The sequence below is a fragment of the Aphelocoma coerulescens genome, chromosome 2, assembly GCF_041296385.1.
Source record: "Aphelocoma coerulescens isolate FSJ_1873_10779 chromosome 2, UR_Acoe_1.0, whole genome shotgun sequence".
NCBI classification, from domain to species: Eukaryota; Metazoa; Chordata; class Aves; order Passeriformes; family Corvidae; genus Aphelocoma; species Aphelocoma coerulescens.
In genome coordinates, this window is record NC_091015.1 from 86,223,508 (window position 1) to 86,251,143 (window position 27,636).

Sequence of the window (27,636 nt, forward strand, 5' to 3'; positions counted from 1 at the left end):
CAGAATGAATATGAAGTGTTGCTGCTCTGATGATATCCTGTCCCCATATATGTAAAATGATACATTGAATTTCCAGGAATAAGTCAGTTCTTAATCCAGTTGTCATGAAGTTAGGAGTCTTTTCTTTTTCCTAGGTCTAGAAGTATCCACCATGCTCATTATTGCTGAAACTTGCTGTCCCTTCACATTTTATGTGAAAATCATGTCCTATCTTTCAGGTGCAGTAAGAAAATGGTGCAGTATGCTGTATACACTGATTGTTATGATCCACATCTAAATATTCTAAGATTTCTTTTCATGTTATTTTTTATTTATATAACTTTGCAGAATGACCAGATGCTGACAATCACATCCATGAAGAGACAACAAAAGCAAAACTGCCAGAAATAAAGAGATGCATTAACCCTAGTAAGCAATTTGAGAAAAGAAGGGACCATTATGAACACTGGTATGAGGCTGTTGGGCCCAGTGGCTATGTGCCATCCTTCTCTTCTGTGAATTATAGCTGAAGGGATTAGATCTTTTCTAGAGGATAACTCCAAGGACATAGATCTCTCTTTCCTGTGAAGTGAAATACAGAGTAGGATGCAGCATTTTTTGTCATCCTAGGTACCTGATATCCAGGGGTTTTAATGCTTGATAAGACTTATTTTCCTTTCTAAATTTAACGTACTAGCCTTTTTTAACATGCCTAGAGTCAGTAAAACATCAATAGTTTATTGTAATCCATATTTCAATCGCATGTTGAGATTTGCCAGTTCTAACCTACCATGTGAATTCCAGCATAGAATGTGCATAAATACTGACACGGTCCTTAGCTTTGTGTATATCCAATATATTTACAATACTAAATATTTATGTAATTTGTTGGACTTTGAAGCTATGCAAAGCATTCTGTGATTTGATCCTCTCCATGTTTCCAGAAGAGCACATAATCAGGGCAGAGTGACACCTAACCACACTGTTAAACAGGCTTATAAAAGCTGTAGGTGTCTGTAAAGATTGCTTTTAACAGCACGGGCAACATCAATTCCAATCAAATTTTCTCTCATTAAAATTGGTCATTGCTCATTCACAACCCTTTTCTGGGAATAAACTTTTAGTAAAAAAACCAGGACATCTTCCTTATTTCTTCTCTTCTTTGGTGTAATTTTAAGCAACAGTGCACTGGATGACAGATTCTTCTGAAGAAATTTCCTTCAACCTTCCACACTCTATTACAGCAAGGCCACAGTTTATAGTGCTGCCTCAGCTCTGTCATTATTCTTTAACACCAATTCAGCTCTGTGATTTCTTCACAACATTGCAGAAAAAAGAGAGGGTTTTCCTCAATTTTCTGACTGTGAAAGTAGGAAACAGCTACATGTATCAGAAAAGGAAAAAAAAAATATCATCATTAGTTTCCTTATAATATTGATGTCAAAATAAACTATTAAAAGATTACTTGTTTTGAAAACAACAAATATCCATCAGTTAAGCCGCTGGTATAAAGAGCTAGTCCTTTTGCTGCCTGAAGAATAGATTTCTCTGTATAGGTTTTTTTACTGTGGAGTAAAACTATTAAGTCAGTTGGCTGCTTAGTGTTTTCTTGTATGAGTGACTTTCATTTATGATGTAAAACATGTTCTGAAGGAGTTAAAGTTTTCCTCACTGCTAGTGCTAAAGCCCTTATCTCACAAATTATGTTTTACGTTTATTTCCTTCCTATCCCAAATTTTATATCAGAGTATTCAAAACTAAATTTTGAGGTATTAAGTTTTATCTGATATCCTGGGTTTGCATAATGTTATTTTTATATGAGATGCTATATAAATTTTGTTATTATGTTATGTGCCTCTTGCCTTATCACTCTGAGTTCATTAATTTCATTGCAGCTGTTCCTATATAAGAGAAAGTAATCTTGAGCATGATATAGTTTCCAAGCAGTCACCACTTTGACTTCTAATCATGTAGTTAAAGACTACCTAAAGAAGCTCACTTCTGTGATAGTGCCTAAGAAATCAGGCATCATATGCCACACCACAATACTGGAAACTTCTACAGTTTGCTTTTAAATCAAGGGAAGAAAACCAAGGCAGCTTTTATAGGAACATTTAAAATTAGCCCTTCTGTGTTTGTGTCTGTGTGTATGTACTTTCTACTGTACTGTAAATTCAGTGTATTTTGGTTGTAATGAAATATACTTCACCAAAGTTCCTTCAGATAAGCAAAGATATTATCTTATGTCTTTGTCAAAACAGCCTCACTATTCTGTGTTTTCTGTAGGAAAAAACCTCCCGATTTAAATTTAAAACAATCACTCTGTGTTTGAAAAATAATATATTGACAATATCCCAGTCTTAATCAGGTCACAGTATGTTGTATTAGTTGGAAATCTGAACAAAATACCTGCTTGTGTTGATCATAGATATAAATTTGATTTAAACCATTTTCTGTTTCTTCAAATAAAAAGTTGAAAATAATATCAACATTCTATACATATAAAATTGAGGCAAACTTATTTAGATATAACTGCTTTATGTCTTCAGAAATCTAATAAATAATTTTACTCACTGTTTAGACTCCTCCAAGCTCTTTACCCATAAAAAAAAAGAGAAAAAAATGTGGTCCTTGGAAATTAGGTATTTAAAATATTGAATAATGTCTAACCACAATGGATCTCACAGAAATTTAATTCCCTGTACAGTCATTTACAGGAAATGTGCATTTAGGTTACATTTTTAAAATTATGCTCTTTCCTGTGACAGTAAAAGAAGACAATGCTATAGGCATGATTTAATTTCACACTGAGTTAAATGATCCAGGAGAATGATTGAGAAATCAATTTTTTTTCCTAATTTCCTGAAAAACATTAAATGGCTATTATGAAAGCAGAATACAGTAAAAAGTATAAAAAAAGATACAGCCCTATTATTATCTAACAACCTACTGCTTGCTCCATAGTATGATAAAAAATATGGCAAAATGTATCTAAGTATTAGCAGTTTCTACTAAAACCTAGTTTTAAATGTCAAAATATTTAAAACTAATCTACATCTCATAACAGACTACACTTTTCTTCTGTGTCTGCATTTGAGTAATTAAATTTTACAGCTTTTTATTCAGTAGCATCTGCTTCATATTTTTGCACTGTAGTTAAGCTATCAATTTTTGGCAGTGTAATAACCCTGTTGAGTCAATAGCTACTGTTTGCTCTGACATTATTGACTCAAAAGCAAGTTCATTATTTTGCTTGTTTTTACAGTACATGCAATTTGTACACATGATCACTTTTAGCTGATAGAGCATATTAAAAAAAAGATAGTCTTCACTGGATCTAGTAGAGAGCCCAGTATTTCCACCCTGGAGACCCTAAGATAAACTTTTTATAATACCATAACTGGAGATAGCTTTAAAGTGTACCAAGTGATACAACACTGCTGCCATATCTTGGGCTTGAATGCCTCTTTAAACTTGGTCAGGCACTATTTTTCCTGTTTCAAGGAAACTGTCCTTTCAATTGTTCATTACCCATAGTCTCTATATAGTTAAGTGATCTAAAATCATAGAATCACAAGATGGTTTGGCTTGGAAAGAACCTTCAAAGTTCATTTAGTTCCAAAACCTGCTCCCATGGGTAGGGACACCTTCCACTAGACTGGGTTGCTCAAAGTCCCATCCAAACTGTCCTTACACTGTCAAGGAGTGGCCATCCATAACTTCTCCGGGCATCCTTTTCCATTGTGTCACCACTCTCATTGTAAAAATTTCTTTATCTAATCTAAATCTACCCTTTTTCAGTATAAAATCCTATTGCTACAAGTCCTGGTAAGAAGTCACTCCCTATCTTTCCTGTAGCCCCCCGCCCTTAGGTACTGGAAGGCATCTATAAGGTCTCCCCCGAACCTTCTCTTCTTCAAGCTAAACAACTCCAATTCTCTGGGCTTGTCTTCACAGGAGAGGCTTCCATCCCTCTTATCATTGCTGTGACCCTCCTCTGGGCTTGCTCCAACAGGACCACATCTTTCTCATCTTGGGGACTCTGTAGCAGGATGCAGTTCTCCAGGTTGGGTCTCAAAAGAACGGAGAAGAGGGGCAAAATCCCCTTCCCTGCCCTGCTGCTGCACTGCTTTTGATGCAGTCCAGGATACATTTGGTTTTCTGGGTTGCAAACACACACTGCCAGTCCATGTCCAATTTTTCATCCACCACAACCCTGAAGTCCTTCTCTGCAGGGCTACTCTCAATCCCTTCATCCCCCAGCCTTTATTGATAACAGAATTTGTCCTGTCCTGGCTGCCAGACTTTGCTCTAGGCCTTGTCAAATTTTATGAAGTTCATGTATGTTTACTCCTCGAATCTATAAAGATCCCACACTCAGCTTGGTGTCACCTGCACATTTGCCGAAGTTGCACTCTATCTCACTATTCATGGCATTAATAAAATATTGAATAGTATGGTACCTAATATGGACCCTTGAGCTCTATTAACCACTTGTTAATGAGCTCCACTGAGCCATTGACCACAGCTCTTTGGATATGGCCATTCAGACAATTCATTAGGCATCTAATAGCCCATCTATCAAACATATATCTTGACAACTTACTCACAGGCTGTTGTTGGAGCCCATGTCAAAGGCCTTATAGAAGTCAATAAGTGACATCTATAGTTCTTCTCCTAGCCACCAGTGTAGAGTCAGTCCATCATTAGTAAATGCCATGACATTAGTAAAGCATGATTTGCCCTTTGTGAAGCCACATTGGCTGTCTCTAATCACCTCCCTGTAGTCTATGTGCCTTGGCACAGCTTCCAAGAGGATCTACTCCATGTTCTTATTGAGGCTGATGGGTTTGTTTTTCCCAGAATCCTCCTTTCTACTCCTCACCAGAAAACAGAGTCAGATTGATATTTTGTAATTGGCTTCAGATTTTGTGCCTTTAAGTGAAGTGAATTCTCATTGCTATTGTATCTCGCTGAGCAATGTACATAGAGTTAATAAAAAATCCACAATACAAAGGGTATCTTACTGCACAAATGTTCTTAGACCTTAGCATGTCAAAGTGCAATGGTGTCTTTTCTGAGTTACAGGAAAATCTGTGCAAGTGAGAATGTGCAAAATCTGTGCAATCTCTGTGAGGGAGTGTCATGGTTTAGCATAGTTTGGGTTTTTAGTTAAAGAGGGCTCCATCAGCCACGGAAGTGACTCTTTGCAAAGATGTGCTTACAGCTTCCTCTAGACTCAGTAAAACCAATCAACTGGCTAGTTTGAATATTGGCAACTGTTTTAAGCCACTTAAGAAGCTTGACACGCCTCTGTGATCCACATTTAAGATCAAACAAAGCCCAGGAAAGCTCTCTTGCTTCCAGCTTTTGGACAGGTAACTGGGGGGCCTGTGTGGCCCAGCGGGGCCAGGCCAGGCCCTGCTCGGTGCAGCCCGGCCGGGTCGGCCGCAGCACGGCTTGGCTGAGATCTCAGCCGCTTCTGCTCGCTGGACACCCGGCACAGCCCCCTCAGTGCAGCCCGGGCCGGCCGGGATACAGCCACCCTGGATCTGAGTGGCCCTGTTCCATCCATGGCCCTGCTCCATGCAGGCGGCCCCGCGGCTCGGCCAGGCTGGCCCTCACCCAGTGCGACCGAGATTCATCTGAGGCCGCTGCCCGGCAAAGATCCTGTGACCAACAGCGATAAGCGACTTCCAGCTGCAAGGCCCAGGTGAGATTAACTCTCTTAGTGCTGTAAGATTCTCCAGAACAGATGAAGCCTGCAGACATCAATCCTCTCCTGAGTCAGAGGAAGAGGAAAGGTGAAGGCACATGAAAAAAACACCATAAAGACACCAAAGTCAGTGAAAAAGGAAGTGCTGAGACCCTGAGAGAGGAGCAAGAGGAGATGCTTCAAACCTGGAAGCTGAAATTCTGTTGTAAAGCTATGGTGATGGATTATGACACATCAGAGTACCCATTGTAATTTCATGAAAGCATGGGGGGTTGGAGCGTTCAAACTGCAATTGTGAGCAAAAGTATCTGTGCTGAAATAAGCAAATGTTGAAGTAGCTGTGATTTGATGAGAAGCTTGAACAGAGAGAGGTGAAAGTGATGAAGACCCTTGCTCCCAGGGAAGAAGAAGACCTCTGTTCCTAGAGATGAAGATGCTCCCAGAGATAGGTGAAGAGAACCTTTGTTTCTGAACAGCTCAATCCTTAAAATGGTACCCCGTTAGCTCAAGACTGGACCCTCGAAAGCAGTTGTGGGGAAAGCTGTAAGTCGAGGGAAGGGACTTTCACATGTGAGCAGAGAACCAACCCGGGCAGCTGTCTCACTGTGACATTGAAGCCATGAGAGAACTGTTTCTTGTGGAGATGTCTCCATAGCAGGAGCAAGAGAGACTCCTCTCCCTAAGTGTACTAGGACAGTAAATATTACCGTATCCCACAGCCATGGGGAGGAGGAGAGAAATCCAGCAGGCAGGAATTGTACAGCAAGATTGATTTATTTAATTATTTTACAAACTCTTTTATAGAGTTTTTTTTCTTTATAGTCTAATTGGACAAAGGATCAGCCAACCCTTGGGGGTGGTTGGCTAAAATCCTAAAACATCCATCGTCAAAATATTTTCCTACTGTACTATAAACAAAGCTCGGCAAGGTCGCAGGTGTTCACGGTTTATAAACTCTGCGAATATCTTCTGTGAGAGAGAAAAGTATCCCACAGACTTAGAAAGTAGCAAGAAAAATTCTTGCTAGCAGCATTTTTGTATCCACATAAGTGAACTGAAAAAAGAGATTATTATAGAGGCGGTAAACTGACTGAAAATCTCAAGGGTTGTTTTTTTACGTTGTCAGTGGGAGAAGGGAGAAAGGTGGGGAGAAGTGTTCTGAAGGTTTAGTCTGATTTTTTTTCTTTCTTTTAGGTCTGTTAATAAACTTCTTTATATTCTTTTAAGTTTTGTGCCTGCTTTGCTTTCTCCTAATTCTTATCTCACTGAAGGAAAATAAGTAATGGATATTTTGAACAAAACCACTACAGGGAGATATCATGTGGCATTCAAATTATGTGGAGGGATGAGAAGCAAAACCATATATTTTCTTTAATTTCAGTTCAGTTGCTTAAAGCAATAAATTATGTAGTTCCTGCAGGCTAAATAAAGCACTATTACTCTCCTCTGGCAGTAAATTAAATTAATAGTGCTTACCATTGAGGACTAAATGAAATTAAAATCCATGTTTTAACAGAAATCCATCAAAACCAGAACTACAAACTGGACAAAAGTATATATAAAAAACTTTTACATAAATAAAAATTGTTTTTGCCTCTGATGAAATGCTTAGAGTTACTGAGACACAGTCATATAGAGAACATGGGAGAAGGAAAATGTTGTTACTATGCTAAACTTCATGTATTGGCAGAACTACTGATCAGTTTCTGGTCTAAGTAGAGAAGGAAAAAGGAAGGAAGTACAGGCATAGAGTATTTGCTCCCCTGCATATCTAGGTCAAGTTCTTGCTGCCGAGGCTCCCAAGTGTTTTGAAAGATGTTATAGCACCATTAACTTCACTAATCACACAAATGATAAATGGGTCAGATACAGGTGGCCCACAGGCCCTGGCCAGCTGTCCATGACTAGTGTTGGGGATAACATGCTTCAGGTCTTGTACAGTTTATACTTCCACTACACATATGGGAAGACATCCTATTCATCTTCCTTCCTTCCAGACACAGTCCCTCCAGAATCAGCTAACAGGGCTTGGAGTCCATCTTTCCTCGGCAGTAAAATTACAGTGTAAGACTATGGCCAGATTGATAGAACTGCAAGACAAATTAACACTGATCAGAATTACATTGACAAATAAATGACTAGACAATCTTGTGTACTGACATCTGAAACTTAGATATGAGAGAAAGTACAAATGCAGTTCACAGTGTTAAAGGACACACTGTATTTCTCATCTGAGCGAAGATTTCAGAGTTCAAGCCTTTTTCTTATTTGCAGTTGTATATGAACAGAAGTGCAGTACTGTGGATGTTTTTTGTTGGAAGTCTTTTCTGCAAATGCTGTAATAAATTAGCAAATAGTCAACCTATCCATTACAGGTTTGTGTTTTGAATGCTTCAAAATTACTTTCTTTTCTGATCAGTGTCTCTAATTCAGACAAGTATACTTTTAATAAGACAGGTCTCAGTGTCAAAGTTTTTTAATTTAAAGGAAATTATAGTCTTTTTTATACAACTAGAAAATAAATTTCCAACATTCCCTACAGTTAGCAAACTAGTATGGCTCTCCTACCTCCATTCAGCTTCAGTTTTGCATGAAGCTAGTACAAACTTAACTGTTTCAGGCAATCACCTCTCTCAAACTTGGAAAAAATAAGTAAATTATTCTGAAATCTTTGGGAGTGGCAGATGAGACTGGCTAAGATAAGACTAAGTGACAGACACACTGAGGAAACCAGTTAAGAAAAGCTAAATACAAGTCTCAGAACTTGGCAGTAACTGCATTTTATAAGTAGATTATTAAATACAAATCACTTCTCAGGAGGGTTCTTTTAGAAATAAACACTGATGCTGACTCTAACAAAGAGCTTAAAAGATTAACAAATATATTTAGTTCTGTATTAAGGAGATTGCCATTTAAATGTAATTCTTTGTAGACTTCAGCTTGTTAATATGGACAATAAAGTTTTGCATTGAATAATCATGCTTTAATGCAAAAAGCTAAAAATGTGTTTCATATTAAATGATATTTAATGAGAAGACTGTGTCCTGTCAAATCCTCAAATTGGTGGACCACATGCCCAAAAAAATGCATAATGTGGCAAGGAAAACTTTCCAGTGTGAGGTCAACAATAGTTAGGGGTGCTTTTTGATGCAAGAGAGAAAGATTAGCATATCATTTGCTACATCTGCTTAGCAGAGAATTAATCAGAGTAAAAAATTAATCAGACTAAAGCTGCAACTTCCTTCTTTGGTTTTGTTATGAAATGAAAAATTTATCATGATCCCAGGTTTGAGAGATTTTGCTTTTTTTCAAGCATTTCTGTCATGACAAACTGTTTCATATTGAAAAAAATAATAAAAGAGTTGCTTGCACTTGAAATTAAAGGAGTGTAAAGTATGCTGATCATATACACCTTAAATAATGAAACACGAAATGGCTTGCTGATAACAGAACTTAAATTTATTTTCAATTACTGCCTTTTAATCCCTTTGTCCCACGTACATTGATTTTGAACAGGATAATCCATTTATGTGCAAAATACATCAACCAGCCTTCTTGTCTATGTGGCTGCTTTGAACTTATATACGGGCGAAAAAATGTTTCCCAGTCAAGAGAACATTTAATTAGAACATATTTCTTAATGTCTTTATTTCAGATTTGTTCCATTAAAACACAAAAGGTGATTATTAGCCTACTCTTCACATAGTGTTCTGCTTTAATTTAATGTTATTGTCTTCAAACTTCTCTCTATTCTTTTTCTATATTTTTTAACAAGTTCTTACTTTTTAGCTTGGATTTAAGATGAACATTGCCAGTTTATGTGAAAAGGAAATACTACTTCTTATTCTTTTCAATGAAATCTCAAGAATATAATTCAGACCTCTGATTCTTCTGCAGTATATGTAAAACTTCAACCTGCCCTAAAGTGGAATTATGGTGTCACCATTGCTGTCAAAACCACTTGATTGAATATTTTAAAAAATAAAATAATAATAATGTAAAAAATTTCTACTGTAACATCTAACTTGTCCCAAAAGAACCTGCAGAGTTTTTAAAATAGTATAAAATTCAAATTCATTTCCAGTACTGACAAAGTACATTACTCACAATTGTTTTGTTTTGTTTTGTTTTGTTTTGTTTTGTTTTGTTTTGTTTTGCTTTGCCTTGCATTCCTTTGGGTTCTGGCATGCCAGTTTGTTTTGCTACTAGATTTTAAAATATGATGTTAAGGGATTCTTCAGAAACTGCATTAAAACCCAATTGCATACTCTGTTTCTTTGGTATGTAAAACAAAGCCTAAACATCTCTGTCTCTCTAGTGTTCAAGAGCAGTAAGTTTATTACAGATCACGTGCAACCAGCTTCCCTTTTGGTTAATAGACCTACTCATTTATTAGTTCACACATACAGTACTTATGGCTCATGGATTTGCTATCATTAGCAAGCAGTACTTTCTGGTTTTATTACCATTTATGAAAGAATTTGTGCGATTCGTTCACCATATTCTGTAGAATAAAAACATATTTACATTTATAATTCCAGAATGCTGATGGTACATGGCAATTCTGCTTCACATATAGACCATGATGGTTACTATCAATTCTACACTTGATTGTAATATGCATATTGTTTTCAGTTAATTTAAATTATTTCCTTGTTTACTTTACGTCATCCAAATAAATTAGGGAGCATTCCAAATAGACCAATTATGAAGTGATAGTTTATTGTAGAAGTAGATGACAAGATCAAATGCAAGTATTTATTTAAGTCATAATCTTTAAAAAGAAAACACAAAAATACTTTGAATTATTTTTTAAAGCACTAGATATATATCAGCAGAACTTTGCTTTATATACAGTGTTGTGTATACAGTGGGAATACCTGGCAGAAGTGAAACTTCATGCTATCATTCTGCCTTGCTTAAGAGCTGCAACTACTCAAATGCTCTTGTTAACACATGGATAACATAGGTTTATTCTCCCATCTGCAGTCACTTGAAAGTTATCTTTTTCTCAAAAAATATTTTATCATTTTCAGAATAAGTAGCATACTTAAGTCTTTAGGAATAATTTGCATTCTAATTATTTTACTTTTTTTATTCTTCATTTGTTTTCTTAATTTCCATTGGACCAGTGGGGTTGTACAATGTTCCCAGCATCAACTAATGCAGCACCATCTATCTCACGGTTGAGACAACCTCTTGTGCGCTCCTGGTCTTTCTCGAGCTTCTAGAGTCCTGTGTTTAAAACACAACCTTTGTGCAACGTGCACATTCTGTGTCATGCAGGCTGTGCAGTTTTCATGCTACGGCACCAAGACATAATTCCTAGTGAATGAACAGGGGCAGAGCAGAAGAATTATTTAAAAATTTTAAGACTGTATGGAGCATCGCTTTTTTCTACCACCATTATTTGCCCTAAACATGAACAAAAAACTTGGGAAATGAGAATTTGAATAAAATGCAAACATTTATGGAACAATGAAATGAGAAAATGTGAATAACCCTTAGGGACTAGTATTAATTGGAAATGGGGGGATATTTTCTCATCAATTTTACAAGATTCAAAATGCGGACCTTACCAAGGTGGAAATTCTGCAAAAGGCCCAAATCAAGAACATGGTGCTTGACAGAACAAACTAAAATTGCTATGGAATTCTCAGTGCACTCCTAAAATGTGATTTTGCATATGCTAGCACAGAGGAAACCCAGCATCTGCTTTTGTGACAGATTGCATAAAAATAGAACTAAAATACAAAAAAAAAAAAAAAAAATTACAGTTTTAAAGTGATTAAATGTCACTGGACTGGATATCTTCTTTGAAAAGCTACTTTATGTTACCTCTATTTTTTTTCCATTGGAAAAAAATAGTACTAACTTCCAGATAAATTATGTCTAAGAATTGTAATTTATTGATTTTTCCTCTTTGACAATGTTTTTTTTCTGTCACAGAAGCTTAAACCAACATTTTTTTTTTGCCAGTGCCTGATAAAAGCACCTACCAGTATTTACAATAGAATAGTCATAATAGAAGAGAAGATTAAAACTGTGGTTTAATTTTCTGACTCAAGTGTCAAATTTGAAGGTATGGTTCAAATATCAATTAAATAAAACAAACACACACTCTTTTTTTCCCCTTAAGTCAGCCTAGTAAGAGTTATACAGAAAAATGTGTCCCATCTTTACACTTGGATCTGATATTAACAAACAAATTTCAGACAAGTAAATCTTCTCAGCGTAAGTTCTCAGGGTATGTTAAATCTACTTCAAATCTTCTGAAAATAATAATCTGTTCCTCAGTAAATACCAATCAATCTGGAAAGAACCTAAACCATAATGTGGTACTGAGAACAAATTCTTTTGCAGTTGTCCTATTTCCTTTCCAATACATGCCATTTGCATTACAGCTAGTATTACAGAGATGGAATAATTAACTTATTCTGATACAGTGGTATTACCTTTGGTTATCCTCAAAGAACACTAAAAGGCTAAGTCCCTGCAGTGTTTCTCCACTTGCACTATGAGCTCTAAAAGTGCCTGTTTTAAGAGAATATTGTGGTTTCTGAAAAACTGCAGAGGAAATTAGAAAGAAAATACAAAGGGAAGGGTATAAAGGGCAATGTGATTTTTAGTTTTGTAAGCTGCTTTCTTCCAGCTTTATGTTAAAATACGATGCCAGATAAAGTTACTAGTAGCAAATATGACATGAGAAACCCAAATGGAAAAGTAATTTAAACCTGAAGTAAATTGTCCCAGTGCAATAAGCAGTACTTTAGTTTAGACCTCAAAAAAACCCTCAGCATCTAAAGGGTATTCTGAGGCTGTTAAGAGTAATAAGTGTCTGAGGTCACCTTCATGTTAAGCTTGCTTTGACTTTCCTTGGCAAAATGTTGAGGGAGACCTAAAATAAGAAATTTACTCTGTTGTTATTCTTTACTTCTTTGGGAGAAATGTGTCAAGTGCTATGAACAAAATGACAATATTTGACTTATTAATAAAGGTACTATCGGTAGTTCTGGAGTTTTGGGGTTTTTTTTATTCCATGGTACTAAATTAGGCAATCAGTGGTTGTAATTGCCTGCTATGAAGTTTACCAAGGACATTAGGCTGCTCTTTGCAGGAGTTATTGCTGAGGTTCATCTGCAGGAGAAGATGTGTGGAGTAGACTCAAGAAAAGTGCAGAGCTTAGTAATGACTTCTGAGTAATTACAGATATGGTTATAACAGCAAAGGTAAAATACTGGAAAAACATGGCATCCACAGAGATTTTTGAAATCAGAAAGATTTATGTGATTTCATTCCTATATTGGTTTGAGTTAATCTCCTTTATAAACCAAATTAATCTTCCAGGAATAGTGATAAAAAATATGCCAAGCAAATTAGTTATAAACCATTGTGTAAAGTACACAAACCTGTTAAAAAATAGTTAAGTATAGGTGGAGAAGGAAGGAAGGAAGGAAGGAAGGAAGGAAGGAAGGAAGGAAGGAAGGAAGGAAGGAAGGAAGGAAGGAAGGAAGGAAGGAAGGAAGGAAGGAAGGAAGGAAGGAAGGAAGGAAGGAAGGAAGGAAGGAATTCCAAATAAATTTTGGCAGTCACTATTTAGAGGAGAAGCAGCCTTAGATTCAATTACAAAATAACTCTTGAAAAGTAAAATCAGTTGCTTTTGCCAGCTTTGAATAGGCAATGGCAGAAAGCCAAACCATGAAAAACCTTAGACAAACCTTACTGTACAATATCAACATTTGTTTCATTACTACTCTACCTTTTTTGTCTTGTGTCTTTAGAGCACTGTTAGAGTTTTACCTTTTCTACCACTTATCTCGCAATAGGAAATTATTATATAATACATAAACAATATTTAAATACAATACCTATAATATTTCAAAAAAAATCCGCATTACAACGTAATGCAAACTGAAGTGGAATGATCATGTTTCGTGTAGAGATGCTAGGCTTGGGGGATTCTTTTTGAACAATGGATTTTCTGGTCCCTTTTAGGTTTAAGAAGGTCTCTGATACTCTACCTTTAAAAAGTCTCTCCATAAGCATCAGAGATTACTCTTTTTGTTTAAATTGACAAGGTTAGTTGGGTCTGGATTGGTGAACAAGTTGCTGATAAGGATTTGCCTGGCATTCTGTACACTTGCCTGAACCTGACTACCAGCATCAATGTGCCCTTTTTGTCTCATGCAGGTGCTGTGGGATTCGGTTGTTCTTTGTGAGGTCCCTGCTTCTCTCCACCTTGCTGTCACCCTCATCTCCTTTCTCCCTTTTTCTCAGGGAGCAATTGCTCGTGCTGTCACCTTACAGGACCATGCTCTACAGACTATCAATCAGAAGATGTTTGAAACCCCTTACTTACTAGGATCTTCTAAACAAGACAATGCTTATATGGGGAATCAGATCTCCCAAATCTTGATACATGATCAGTTCCTGTCTGGGTGGTGGCAGAAGTTTCCATTGTAAGGGAATTTCCAGCGAGGTCTTCAGCTGTATCAGGAAAGCCTTCCCAAACCATGTAGTTTCTGAATTCTTACATTCAGTTCTGTGTCCCATGGTCCTATGGGACCATGTATGTTCTATTGCTATTGATAAACTCTGTACAAAACACCTCATGCCTTAAATATGTTCAAAAGACTGTACTAGGTCACCATTTCTGCATCTTCAGGAGTAATTTCTAAAGCTTATTTAGAATGACTTCATCTATCTAAAATCTATTCTGCAATAAGAACTGCCTCAGAGAGTCTCTGGAGCAACTGGATTCCTCATTCCAGGTGTTAACCAATACATGGAAGCACATGGATAGTCACTGTGAACTGGCCAAGTGCACAACAGAGAAATTCACCTGGATTCTTTGAATTTTCTACCTCTTGCAGCTATTTCCTTGCTCTTGCAGTAATTAGTGAAATGCTCTGTGGTGCAGCTGAATAAATCACCTTGTCTCAAATTAGTCATTGAGATCAGCTCAGCAGAAACTGGACAGAGGCTTCTGTGATCAGCCAGGGAATTTCTGACTGAGTGCACATGAGCGCGTGTAGCGGGTTCAGTTCTAAACCAGGCAGAAACACCAATTAAAGTGTAGTTGTTTGGTCCAAAATACTCATTACTTATTTACCTTCTGTGAGATAAGAATTAGGAGAAAGCAAAGCAGGCACAAAACTTAAAAGAATATAAAGAAGTTTATTAACAGACCTAAAAGAAAAAAAAATCAGACCACACCTTCAGAACACTTCTTCTCCCCCCACCTTCCTCCCTTCTCCCACTGACAATGTAAAAAGACAACCCTTGAGATTTTCAGTCAGTTTACCACTTCCATAATAACCTTGTTCAGTTCACTTAGGGAGAGGAGTCTCTCTTGCTCATGCTATGGAGACATTTCCACAAGAAGTTCTCTCATGGCTTCAGTATCACAACGAGACAGACGCCCGGGTTGGTTCTCTGCTCACATGTGAGAATCCCTTCCCCCAACTTACAGCTTTCCCCACAACTGCTTTCGACGATCCAATCTTGAGCTAATGGGGTACCATTTTAAGGATGAGCTGTTCAAAAACAAAAGTTCTCTTCACCCATCTCTGGGAGCATTTCACCTCTAGAAATAGAGGCCCTCCCCCTCCACTGGGAGCAAATGGGTCCTCATCATCTTCATCTCTAGGACTATCTCTGGGAGTATCTCTAGGAACAGAGGTCTTTCTCCTTCTGATTTGGAGCAAGAGTCCTCATCACTTCCATCTCTCCCTGTTCAAACTTCTCATCAAATTACAGCTGCTTCAGCATTTGCTTATTTCAGCACAGGTACTTTTGCTCACAAGTACAGTTTGAACGCTCCAGCCCCCATGTCTTCATGAAATTACAATGGGTACTCTGATGTCATAGTCCATCACCACCATAGCTTTACAACAGAATTTCAGCTTTAAGCATTTCCTCTTTCTCCTCCCTCAGGGTTTCAGCTCTTCTTTCTTTACTTAATGTCTGCAGGCTCTATCTGTTCTGGAGGAAGCTTACATCACTGAAAGGGTTAATCTCACTTGGGCCTTGCAGCTGGAATTCACTTATCGCTGTTGGTCACACGATCTTTGCCGGGCAGCAGGACAGCTTCAGATGAATCTTCGGCTGCACTGGAGAGTGGGGAGGGAGCCGGGCCGTGCCACCTGCACGTAACAGGGCTGTGGGGGGGCCACGGGTGGAACAGGGCTGCACGGCTCCAGGATGGCTGTGTCCCGGCCTGGCCCCAGCTGAACAGGGCCCAGCTCGGGCCCTCTGGGCCCTGTACGGGCCCAGCCCAGTTACGTGTCCCAAGGCCAGAAGCAAGAGAGCTTCCCCGGGGTTTGTCAATTCTTAAATGTGGACCACAGAGGCGGTCAAAATTTTAAGTGGCTTAAAAAATTGTCAATATTCAAACTAGCCAGCTGATAGGTTTAGGTTCTGTTAGGTCACAGAGGAAGCTGTAAGCACCTCTTTGCAAGAAAATCACTTCCAGAGCTATGCTTGCTGACCCATAACACCAGGCTTGCCCTGTCCTGGGGCAGAATCAAGGACTTGCCCTTACTAAATTTCAAACAACTGGTGATCACTCGTCTCTCTAATTTGTCCTAATGATGAATGTGCTAAAAGTTTATCTTTATTTTGTATTCATGAAAGTTTCTTAGTTTCAGAGAGCAAACATTCCTAAGAAACACAAAACTATGGGGTTTTTTTAAATACTGCAAAGCTCACATCTGGTTGTGGCAAGATCTAAATAATTTAAGTTACACAATTATATAAATATGAAATTCATGTTTTTTCCTGCATTTGAGGTATAGGTAGGTATCATGCTGCGCCGGTTTGGCCAAATTTAGAAATACATCCTCTGAGAGAAGGCAGGCTACAACCACCCCTCCCCCACCAGGTTCAGGAAAAAATAAATTTTCGTTGAAGGAAAGTGAAAGAGATAAAAACTATTTATTTAACAAACACACGGAAAAAGGATAATAATGCTAAATAATAAAATCTTTCGCTGTGGAGAAAAAAACCTGGGAAAGTGTTAGAGTCCTCCCTTTGGTCTCCTTGGAGCTGGGACTTGGCCCAGGGCCAGGCCCTCTGTGCTCAGTGGAAAGTCCTCTCGATGTGTTCTGATATTGAAGCAGTCCAGCAGAAAAGGGAAAAAATCCAAAATTCCAGGGAAAAAAAAATCAACTCTCAGTCTCTCTCCGGAGAAAAAGAAGCTGAACAACTGGCCAAAAGCTGGCTGGAAAACAGCAAGCTGGGTGCTTCCTCGCTCTCCTACCGCAGCTGAAAAAAAAAGTATCTCTGTATGACCTTGAACAAGCTTCAAACTGCTTTGAAAAAGTTTTGTTCAAGTTTTCCTCCCCCCTCTCGGGCTCAGTTTAAAGGCACAGAAAGGCATAAAATTAATTCCTGGGCATAGGGCAGTGATATGGGATACACATCATAAAGTCACCCCAAGACACCTGGGTATGTGTATAGACTAGGGAATGAGATGCTGGAGAGCAGTGCTGCAGAAAGGGACCTGGGGGTCCTGATCAATCTCAAGTTAAAGGTGAGTCAGCAGCGCCCTGGCAGCCAGGAGGGCCAGCCATGTCCTGGGGTGCATCAGGCAACAGCATCACCAGCAGGGCAAGGGAGGAGATTGTCCCGCTCTGCTCTGCACTGGGGCAGACTCACCTTGAATATTGTGTGCGGTTTTGGATGCCACAACATAAAAAAAGACATTAAACTATTAGAGAGCATCCAAAGGAAGGCAACAAAGATGGTGAAGGGTCTGGAGGGGAAGCCATATGAGGAGCAGCCAAAGTCACTTGGTCTGTTCAGCCTGGAGGAGACTGAGGGGAGACCTCATTGTGGTCCATCTTGAGCTCTTCCTAGTGGAGGAGTTTTTTGCTATTGGAAGTTTCAGCTGTTCCTGCTCCTGTTAATTGGCTGCATACAAAAACACTGCATGAGTTTCTTGTAAAGGAATGGGATTGTTTCTGGGCCTTTGTGTTAGCAGTGATTTTTGCTATAATGTCAAAATCCTTGTGAGAATAACTACTTTGGAAAGGAAGAAAATATGAATCACTGAAAGATTTTACAGACCTTCCCTACAATTTTCCTTAAAATATTGTCACAGCTGTCCATCACAAATGTGCATATGCTAACAATTTTTTTTTTTCATTTCTCTGGTGGAAAAAAAAAAGAGTTCTTCAAACACCTCTGTGGCAAAGAGACAACATTTTCTTTTGCTTACTGTCAAGGAAACTGAACAAAAGAAAAATACTTACTTTTTGAAAGGAAAGAAATACTGAACTACCTTCAAAGAAGGCATCATTTTCACCAGAAGAAAAATAAAGGTTGTACCAGTCCCACAGTCCATTCTCTTCTAGTCCTCTCACATAGATGAGTCATGTTCTCGTTTTCAGCATGCTTAAAGAATCCTCACTTACACCTCCACAGGTCTCTTAATGGACTCTCTTCATGAACTTTACATTGTATAAGGTAATCTAATGAGTCTTTTCATAAAAACAGGCATCCAGACATTTTAAAGATATTTTCATCTACTCCAGTGGAAAAGTTTCTATTTAAAAATGGGACTACAGAGTCAAAATTACTCTCCAGATCTAGCCCATAGGGAAATGACAGAAGGAGCAACATATTCAGCCCACTTTTCCACTGTTTCTCTCTCTTTCCTCCGCTTCCTCAGTCCCAAATGAGCACCTTTTTCATGGCTTTTAGAAGCTATACAGTATTCCATCATATATCAGGAAAAGTTACTTGAAAGCTGTACCAGTCAGCTTCTAGTAAGCAGTCTGAAAAGTTTCTGGGGAAATAATTAATGAAGGCAGAAAGAAAGCTAAGAATGGGAAGTCAGAACTACTTGGAGCTAATCTATTACTCGAAATTGTCAGCAGCAGCAAAAGTGTTATCTACTGTTTGCAGCAGGATTGTGGATATGTGTTATGCCTGGATTTCTACATTATTTACCCTAGGGCTCCTCTTAAGGTTTGGGAACCATTTGGCTTTATTAGTGTGATTAAATCAATGTGCTTTAAAGGATTTAGATCTTTAATTTCTGGTCACCATAGTCAAAATTGGTCCTATGCTCTCAGAAGACTACACAAAACTGAATTTTGCAGTCAGAAGAAGAAAAGCATAAGAAAGAAATATGAATTTTGGGAGGAGAATGATAATTGAGAAATCTTTCTCCTTTCTGCCCTCTGAAGGGACAAGGCTTCCATTTTCCCTGGAAGAAGTATTCATTAGGGCTATACCAACAATAGTCTGCAGGACTGAGATTCAAAACCCATTGTATTCACACCAATTCCAAGGAGATGTTGCTATGCTCAATGTACTAGTAGCATGTTGCTATTCTGGGGAAATCCAAACTTCTGTCAAAAAATTGGCGCACAGCTGTTTGCAATGGCAGCAGGACTGACAGGACTGCCTGTTAATGAGGGTGTTTTCTTACCCTCAGCAATCTACCTGGGACAAGTATTTGTCTATTGCAATAACGCCAACCTAGTTTCACTCAAAAGGAGCAGGACTTTTTTGCTATTCAAGCAGAACAGCTAAAATCAGTTTTAAATTTGTTAATGCATTTCCTGGAAGACAAGGAGTAAATTGTTAGGTGAAACTAAGAGCTTAATAATTACACCTTTCTTTTTTCTCAATTTCTTCATGAGGTAAAATGGTTTATATTTATGGGTAATCAATTCTTAAATATATTAATTTAATTGCTGTTTCAATGCCATTTTGTTGTAACTTGTGCAACCTTATTCAAAGCATTTGAAAGAAAAGTTTAAAAATCTATAGCTCAATTATAGTTCCAAAACTAATGCTGAAGACCACATCTCATTCAGTTTGAGGTTAAGACAAGTAAATTTAGTTTTGACAGGTTGGATTGCCCATGTGCACACAAAGTCTCTAAACTCATCTGTTCCTGACATTCCTGGGCCCAATTTGTCTTTTTAAATATTACTGTCTGCTGAGATTTCATAGTTTATCTTAGACATCTCCCCCAGGATATGTATGATACAGATGCAGATCACAAGGGAGGCTCACATCATCCTGCAACAGTAGACAGAGCCAGACAAGACACATTAGAAGAGCTGAAGTATCACTTCCTGCCCTTGTGAGGAAATGGAGCTGAGCTCCTGATGGCAACCCAATGCAGTGGCAGCCTCTGCAGTGACTGACAACTGTCTTAAGAAAGCTGCATGAAAGGACTGGAGGCAAAATGTAAAGGCGGTTTGATCAAAGAAATGGTCATGAGTTTAGAATGCATTTGGGAATGAATTGGGAAAACAATACTGGCTGACTAGGTGGAACACCCTCTCTACAAGATTGTGAATGATGCCAAATTGGAAAAAAAGGGTCTGGAGGGTTGGATTGCTGTTTAAAGGGGCTTAAACAGAACACATAATATAACAGAAATTTAATAAAGTGTTAAAATGGTAAACACTGAGTCCTGCACCATGAACATAATAACCAAAAACCCCAGCACTGGCTGGACATCAAGTGAGCAGAAAGCAGTTTGGTGAAAGAGAGATGAGGGTCCTGGCAGGGAGCAAATTCAATTTGAGCCACCACTGTGCCCTTGCAGCAAAGAAGGGCAGCAGCACCTTGGGCTGTGTTAGGAGGAGTGTTGCAAGCAGGTCCAGAGAAGTGATTGATTCTTTGGCATTTGTGGCACTACATCTGGACTACTGTATCCAGTCGTGGTCTCATTACCACGAGAAAGACATTTTTGTGCTGGAGCAAATCCAGCAAAGGTTTACCAAGGCAATTAGAGCACTTGAAATATGACATACAAGGAGGGGCTAACAGATGAGTTTGGTCTTAACAAGAGATGCTAAGAGGAAGGTCTCATAAATACCTTTTAACAAGCTGGTGAAAGCATACACAGAGAACAGAGCCAGGCCCTCCTAGAATGAGAGGCAGTGGACACAGTTTACAACATGGGGAAGTCTGAGTATATAAAAGGAAATCTATTTTCAGTATGAGGGTGGTTAAGTTGGCTTCCAGAGAGTTTGCAGAATGTTCATCTGTGAATATATTCAAAACTCGACAGGATAAAGCCTTAATTTACATGGTGTAAAATGGCTCATTTTGAGCCAGAGTTTGGACAAGATGACCTCCAGAGGTTTCTTCCAACCTAAGTTATTCTGTAGTTAATGATTCTATAAAAAAAAAAAAAGAAAAAAAAAAGAAAAAAGTGATATACAGTAATGTCATAAAATCATAACTTTTATATTAGTCTATGGATAAGGAATGAGTGGCTTCCAAACAGTTAAAACTGGAATATTCTAATGGTACTGAGAGTTTGAGACTAACAGTTAAGATTTTTTTCCTAATGCACCTTTTTTTTTTTTAAATTGTTTTCAATTTTAAATGTTCTTGACTGATTATCTTCAGAAACACAAAAGGCTACAGACCTTGCAAAAAGAGAGTAAGCATATTTTTACAGGCAGCAAACACAGAGAGAGTGTGCACTGTTAGCAATCTCATCGGTTTGTTTTGTGGGACTGGTGTATCATTGCTGTATTGCATAGGTAAATAACTGTGTATGTGAGCATAAGGAATAGAACTTCAGTGTAATTTTGTCCTCCTATACATGTAGGGAGCAGGGGTAACTTGATAAAATACAAATTAAATAAAATAAAATGTTCTCTCTGCATATCCTATTTTTATACAAAGACAACTATATTTAATGACACGCTTTTTAAAATTAGCAAGTATCTCAAAAACAAAACAAAAAAAAAGCATTTTTCCCATCTGTGGTGCTTATTTAAATCCATCAAGTAGATATATTTTCATTTTGCAAGACAGAGAGAACAGAGAAACACTGTCAAGCACAGACCATAATAGATGGGGATTACACAACTGTTAATCGAGTTGACAAGCATATATTTAGAAAGTATCCTGGACTTTTCAAAGGAATATAGCTTCATCTTCCCTATAATGCAACAGGGGAAAAGGGCTTTACAGAAAAATACAGGAAAAACAGTCTTTAGCAGCAGCTCACCAAGAGCAGAGATCAACACATACATGAACAAATGTACTGGCTTTTCTGATAAGTGACATGTGTTGATAGATTGCAAGTATCTGGTCTCATTGTCACTATTTCTTCCATAACTGAGTTGTTCTTTTGGACCTCTCCCTCTGTTCCAAGTTTAGCTGGCACACAAATATATTGGCACAAATAAAAATACATTCATATACTGCCATAGTTCATCTCTCCAAACAATCCTGATCTCTTCTTTATAATAAATTCACAAAACAAAAATATTGAAATGGGGTAATTGTGACCATAGAAAAAAAAAACATTCTGTAAGTTAAGAGACTTTGGTGTTTCTGTCAGATTTAAAGAACTCTGATATAACACTAGTTATGTATATAAAGACAACTATATTTGTCTTAGTTAAGTGACAGTTTTAAAAATACCTCTTTAACGTACATTCTTAAAATTCCCAGGACTCTTCATTTTTATGCATATAAAATTCTTTGCATTTTAGGAAGACAAGCACAATAAGATTTTTTATGTCTCCTTAAAGAATTTATGCAGAGTTACAAATTGCTTTTAGCTTTACAGAATATTAAAACTGTGTGTTTTTTCATACTTTGCAATTTCTCTTTCCATTTACTAAGAATATCAATGCTCTTACTAAGAAACAATTTACTAAGAATTTTACTACATCTTGTAAAGAATTTTGCAGCCCTATCTTAGGACACTTTTATCCCTGTTTTAAATAGATTATGTACCTCCTCACATAGGGAATTAAGTCATGAAATTGGCTAAAATTTGCCATAGATCCTAAGCAAAGTGAAGTACATACACAACTACAAGACTGCTGCCTGTTAAACTGTTGCAGAGAGAGGGATGTTTGTTATTGTCCTCATGGAGGACTAAAACAAAGTCATGGGGCTTTTGAAATAAAATATAAATACTAAGTAAATGCAGATAAGAGTTTCAGTCAGGCAGTAGATTGCATGCTGTCAGAAGGAATGTGAAAAAGGACTTGCTTTTATCCAACTCAAACTGGAACCAAAAAAAGTAGAGTGATTTTCAATGTTACTTAGCAAAGCCTATTTTAAGAGATGATAAAGGCAAAGCTTGAAGCCACACATTATATTTCCACAGATTTACTCCACTGAATATAAATTGTGTTTAATGGCTTTATTTCACACATATTCCAATTGACTTAGGGGCATGGCCTGCAAACAAAATGGCAGTACTGACTTTATAGTCTTGCCTTTCTTGCTCCTCTTAGTCACTGGAACTCATTTTAATCATCTCACCTCATTGTCCAAGAAAAATATTATCACACACAGAATAAATAGCTGTCTAGGCTGCACATTGAAGATCAGTATTCATCACACTATGGAGAATGCTAAAACCAGATTCAAGAGAAAACTTCAGCACTCCAAATTAATTTGCAATGAGTTTTTATATACTGAGCAGAGTTATTATTGGCTCCCCTAAGTCAGAGTTTTGAAGAGGAAAAAATATATTTACCAAGGCAGACTTACTGATTGGTTAGCTAAACTTAGGGAACTCACTGAATATGAACGGCCAGCAATACATGGTATAAAATTATCTAAGCATTATTTGCAAAAGGAAATGTTTTTTTTCAAATTCCTGTGGGCAATTGTGAGACTTAGAGAGGACATGGCTTCTGACATGGAATTTATGCATAACACCTATAGTATTTTATATATTGCAAAAACAGTAATTATGTTGAAACAAAAAAAAAAAAAAGAGAACAATTAAAATTACTGGCTCATTTAAAGAAAATTAAAATCCTGCTGCTGAACAAGATAATATTCCAAAGTTCATTTTACTGAGATAATTTAATTTTACATGTTGTATAACTTAAATTTAGTAAAGAATATGTATTTGGGGGGAAAAGGAAATTTCTCAAAAATTATGTTTTCTAGTTCAAGTGGCAGCAAATTTTATTTATGAAATTATTACGCTGTTTCTGGACCATTACCCAACAACTAAGTTTCTCTAACAATCTTTCCACCCAGCTATAAAGGCCTCTAGAATACACTCACAAACTAAAGAAAAAATACACTCTGTAGCCAGCAAAAAACCTGAACCTAATATAGGCAAAAAAACCCCAAAACAAATAAATTTTAATTAATTTGTGAATTAAAATCTGTTTACTCAAGCATAAGCAGAAAACTATAGTTATATGACCATTTGGTGCTTCCTTCCAACCTACTATTCCAACCTTAACATCTGCTGGGAAAGTAGCACAATGAGCTGTAGGTAATCCAGGAGACTCCTGGAATGCATGTAGGGTAACTTCCTAAGCCAGCTAATAAATAGTCAGACCTACCAGGGGGAAGGCGATACTGGACCTCATGGTTAAGACTGGAGGTAGCCTGGGCTGCAATGATCATGTGCTGGTGGAGTTCATAGTCATCAGGGATATGGGTCAGATCAAGAATAAAGTCAGGCTACTGAACTACAGAAAAGCAAAATTCAGCTTTTCAAGGAGATAGTCAATAGGACACTTTGGGAAAGTGCCCTCAGAGGCAAAGGAACAGAACAGAGCTGGCAGATTTTTAAGGAAGTTGTCCATAGAGTGCAAGAGCTATGATTCTCAGGTGTAAGAAACAAGGCAAGGAAGGCAAGAGACCAGCATGTCTGAGTTGGCACCTGCTGGTCAAACTAAAGAACAAGAAGCAAATGCACAGGTTGTGAAAGAAAGGACAGGTACTCTGGGGAGAGTATATGGATGCAGTCCAGTTTTGCAGGGATGAGGCAAGGAATATAAAAACTAAGCTAGATCTGAACCTGGCAAGTGATAAAAAGATTAACAATGAGGGCTTCTACAGGTATTGCAGGTAGAAAATGTACCCCCACAATAAACAAGGCTGCCAAACTGCTAACTACAGATGAGAAGGCTGAGATACTCAACAACTTTTTTTTGCTTCAGTCTTCAATAGAAGTCTCTCTTTCCATAATTCTTGAGTGAGTGGACATGAGACAAGGACAGGGGAGCAGGAAGTGAATATCAGGCTCGTGACCACCAGGGAATCTGATTGTACATAGCTCCATGGGTCCTAAATGAGATGCATTCCAGAATCCTGAAGGAACTGGCTGATGTAGATGTCAAGCTACTGTCCATGGTTTTTGAAAAGTTGTGACAGTCAGGTAAAGTCCCAGGTGACTGGAAAAAGGGAAACATTGCACCCATCTGTTGCAAAATGAATCGACGACTTCGGTGAGGAGAGACATTGCAGGCAACCGATACGATTGATATATGCAAGCTCCATTTATTAGCAATACAAAGGCACTTTATATAGAGTATTGAATACAAGCTTATCAGTTCTTTAATTAGTTGAAACTTATAAAAGCACATTCTGACTTCTACATAATTGGGTTAGATAAAAGACTACATTTGGCAAGCTTCTTATTGTTTATGTTTTGTCTTGAGAGATCAAAGATCTTCCTCCCTTCTTAGAGATGGTCCATCTTATCAGCACAGCTGCACCTCTCAAAAACTCCCTTCTGGTTCCCAGGTTGGTTTCTCACACAGGGATTTGTCTCATGTAGAATTTTTCTCACACAGGCCTTTTTACTTGTACAGTTGGATTATTGATCCAATAATTCTATCAATGAGCCATGTCCCTGCTCCTCTAACCATTCTCCAATACCCATCTTTAAAAAGGGTAGGAGGAAAGGAACTACCAGCCTGTCAGTTTTACTTCTGTGCCTGAGAAGATAAAGAAACAGATGCTATACTAAGGCATGTGGAGGACAGGGAGGTGATTTGAGACAGCCAACATGGCTTCACCAGAGGCAAATCTTGACTGACCAACTTAGTGGCCTCCTATGATGGAGATTTCATCTAGGTAGAGTTCTGTAAGGCTTTTGGCATGGTCCTCAGAACATCCTTCTCTCTAAATTGGAAAGAGATGGATTTGATGGGTGGACTGTTTAGTGGATAAGGAATTGGTTGGATGGTTACACCTAGAAAGTAGTGGTCAATGGCTCTATGTCCAGATGGAGACCTTGTGACAAGTGGTGCTCCTCAGGGATCTGTGTTAAGACCAGTACTGATTAATATTTTCACCAGCAACATAGACAAAGGGATCAAGTACACTCGCAGAAAATTTGCAGATGAAACCAAGCTGAGTAGTGCGGTTGATATTTCTGCCATCCAGAGGGACCTGGGTAAGCTTGAAAAATGTGCCCATAGAAACCTCAAACAATTTAATAAGTTTAAGTGCAAGGTGCTGCACCTGAGTCAAGACAACACCCAATATCAACACAGGCTGGAGAAAAACACATAAACAGATCAAGAACAGCTCTGCTGAGAAGAACTTGGGGTGCTGGTGGATAAGAGGCTGGACATGACCCAGCAATGTGCACTTGCAGCCCAGAAAGCCAGATGTGTCCTGGGCTGCATCCAAAGCAGAATGGCCAGCAGGGCGAGGGAGGGGATTCTGCCCCTCTGCTCTGGTGAGACCCCACCTCAAATACTGCATCCAGCTCAGGAGGCTTGGAACTAGATGGTCCCTTCCAGTGCAGGTTATTATTCACGATTCTGTGATTCATTCTGACTTTATCTAGAATTAGAGTTCCAGAAGTTGTATAAGAATTAAATGTAAGAAAACGCAAAGCAAGAACTTTCGGAACAGATATTTTGTTTTCAGTCAGAAAAATGTTTTCAGTCATTCCCACCCATTCCCTCATGTGTTTTACTTATTCATTCTTTCATAATAGTACCAAGAGGTGTATATTCAATCAGTTAGGTTAGCATTACTTGTGGTGAGGCAGAAGGTAAGTTTGACAGCTCTTGAGTCATCTCTTAGTTTCTTCTTGACTGGTGACAACTGATTTTTGGCTAAAATATTTTCTTTCTTATGAGTCAACACTTTGTATGGCCTGATATTTCATCCCCAAGGTCTTCTATCCCCCACTTCACTCCCTATAAATCTCTAGGCAAGGTTGGTGCCCATTGCTTTTTTTTCATTCCTTGTAGTTAAAGGCTTTTTTTTTCGGTTGAAATGACAAGAAGAGGAATCACACTTGCAAGATTTCCATCCATCTTCTGTAATAATGTAGATCTTCTACTGAAAATCATCTGTACTGTAGTCTTGTTGCAAACACATCTGCTTCAGTGCTCACCAGCTTTTTGTGGTCAGTCACGTCCTATTTCTAAATACATGACATTTTTTTTCTCTATTATTTCTTCTGGTACTTAAAATCCTATGCATTCCCATTCAAACTTCCCTTATGCCAGAATTTACAGGTCTCAGTCGAACACGTTTACTTCATGCACAGTCCTTCAGACAAGCACAGGTGTATCCAAAATGACAATGTGTGAAGAGAATTATGGCCTTTTTTACTTAAACCTACTGAAACAAGTTTGTTCTACACAAGAAGTATTTTGAACACAGTTAAAGTACATGGCATCTATTATGAACCATTTTAATCACAGAGGAGTAAAGAGAACTAACTCTGTAAATAAAATGAAAGAACTTTGAGGGTTTGAAATATTCCCAAAAAAATGAGATAAAAACCAAATGAGATTAACTGTTGATGTCAAAAAATTGATCTATTTTTATTTATTAGTAAAAGAGACAAAGAGAAAGAAAGAGAGAAGTAAAGAAAAGTTAGAAAAAGCTAAGGTTACTTCAAAAAGCATAAGATAGGTCACCACCACACTGTGCTGCTTTTGTTGGTGCTGAGACAGGGTGGAGGGAGCAAAGGAGTTTTTGCCTTTTTTTTTCCCTGAAAGTGTCTTACTGTTGCGGTGAGCTATGATCAGCCGAATCACAGAGACCAAACGGTCCAGTGGTTTGATCCTTCCACAGCCCAAAACCCCTGAAATTACAGGGAGCACCCCAAAAGCTGTGATCTGAGCCTTACCTTTAGCTGCATATCTCCCTTCCCCCATCGGCCCACTTTCCCAGAGTGACCCAAGGCCAGCAGCTAATTGTTCCTTGTTAAT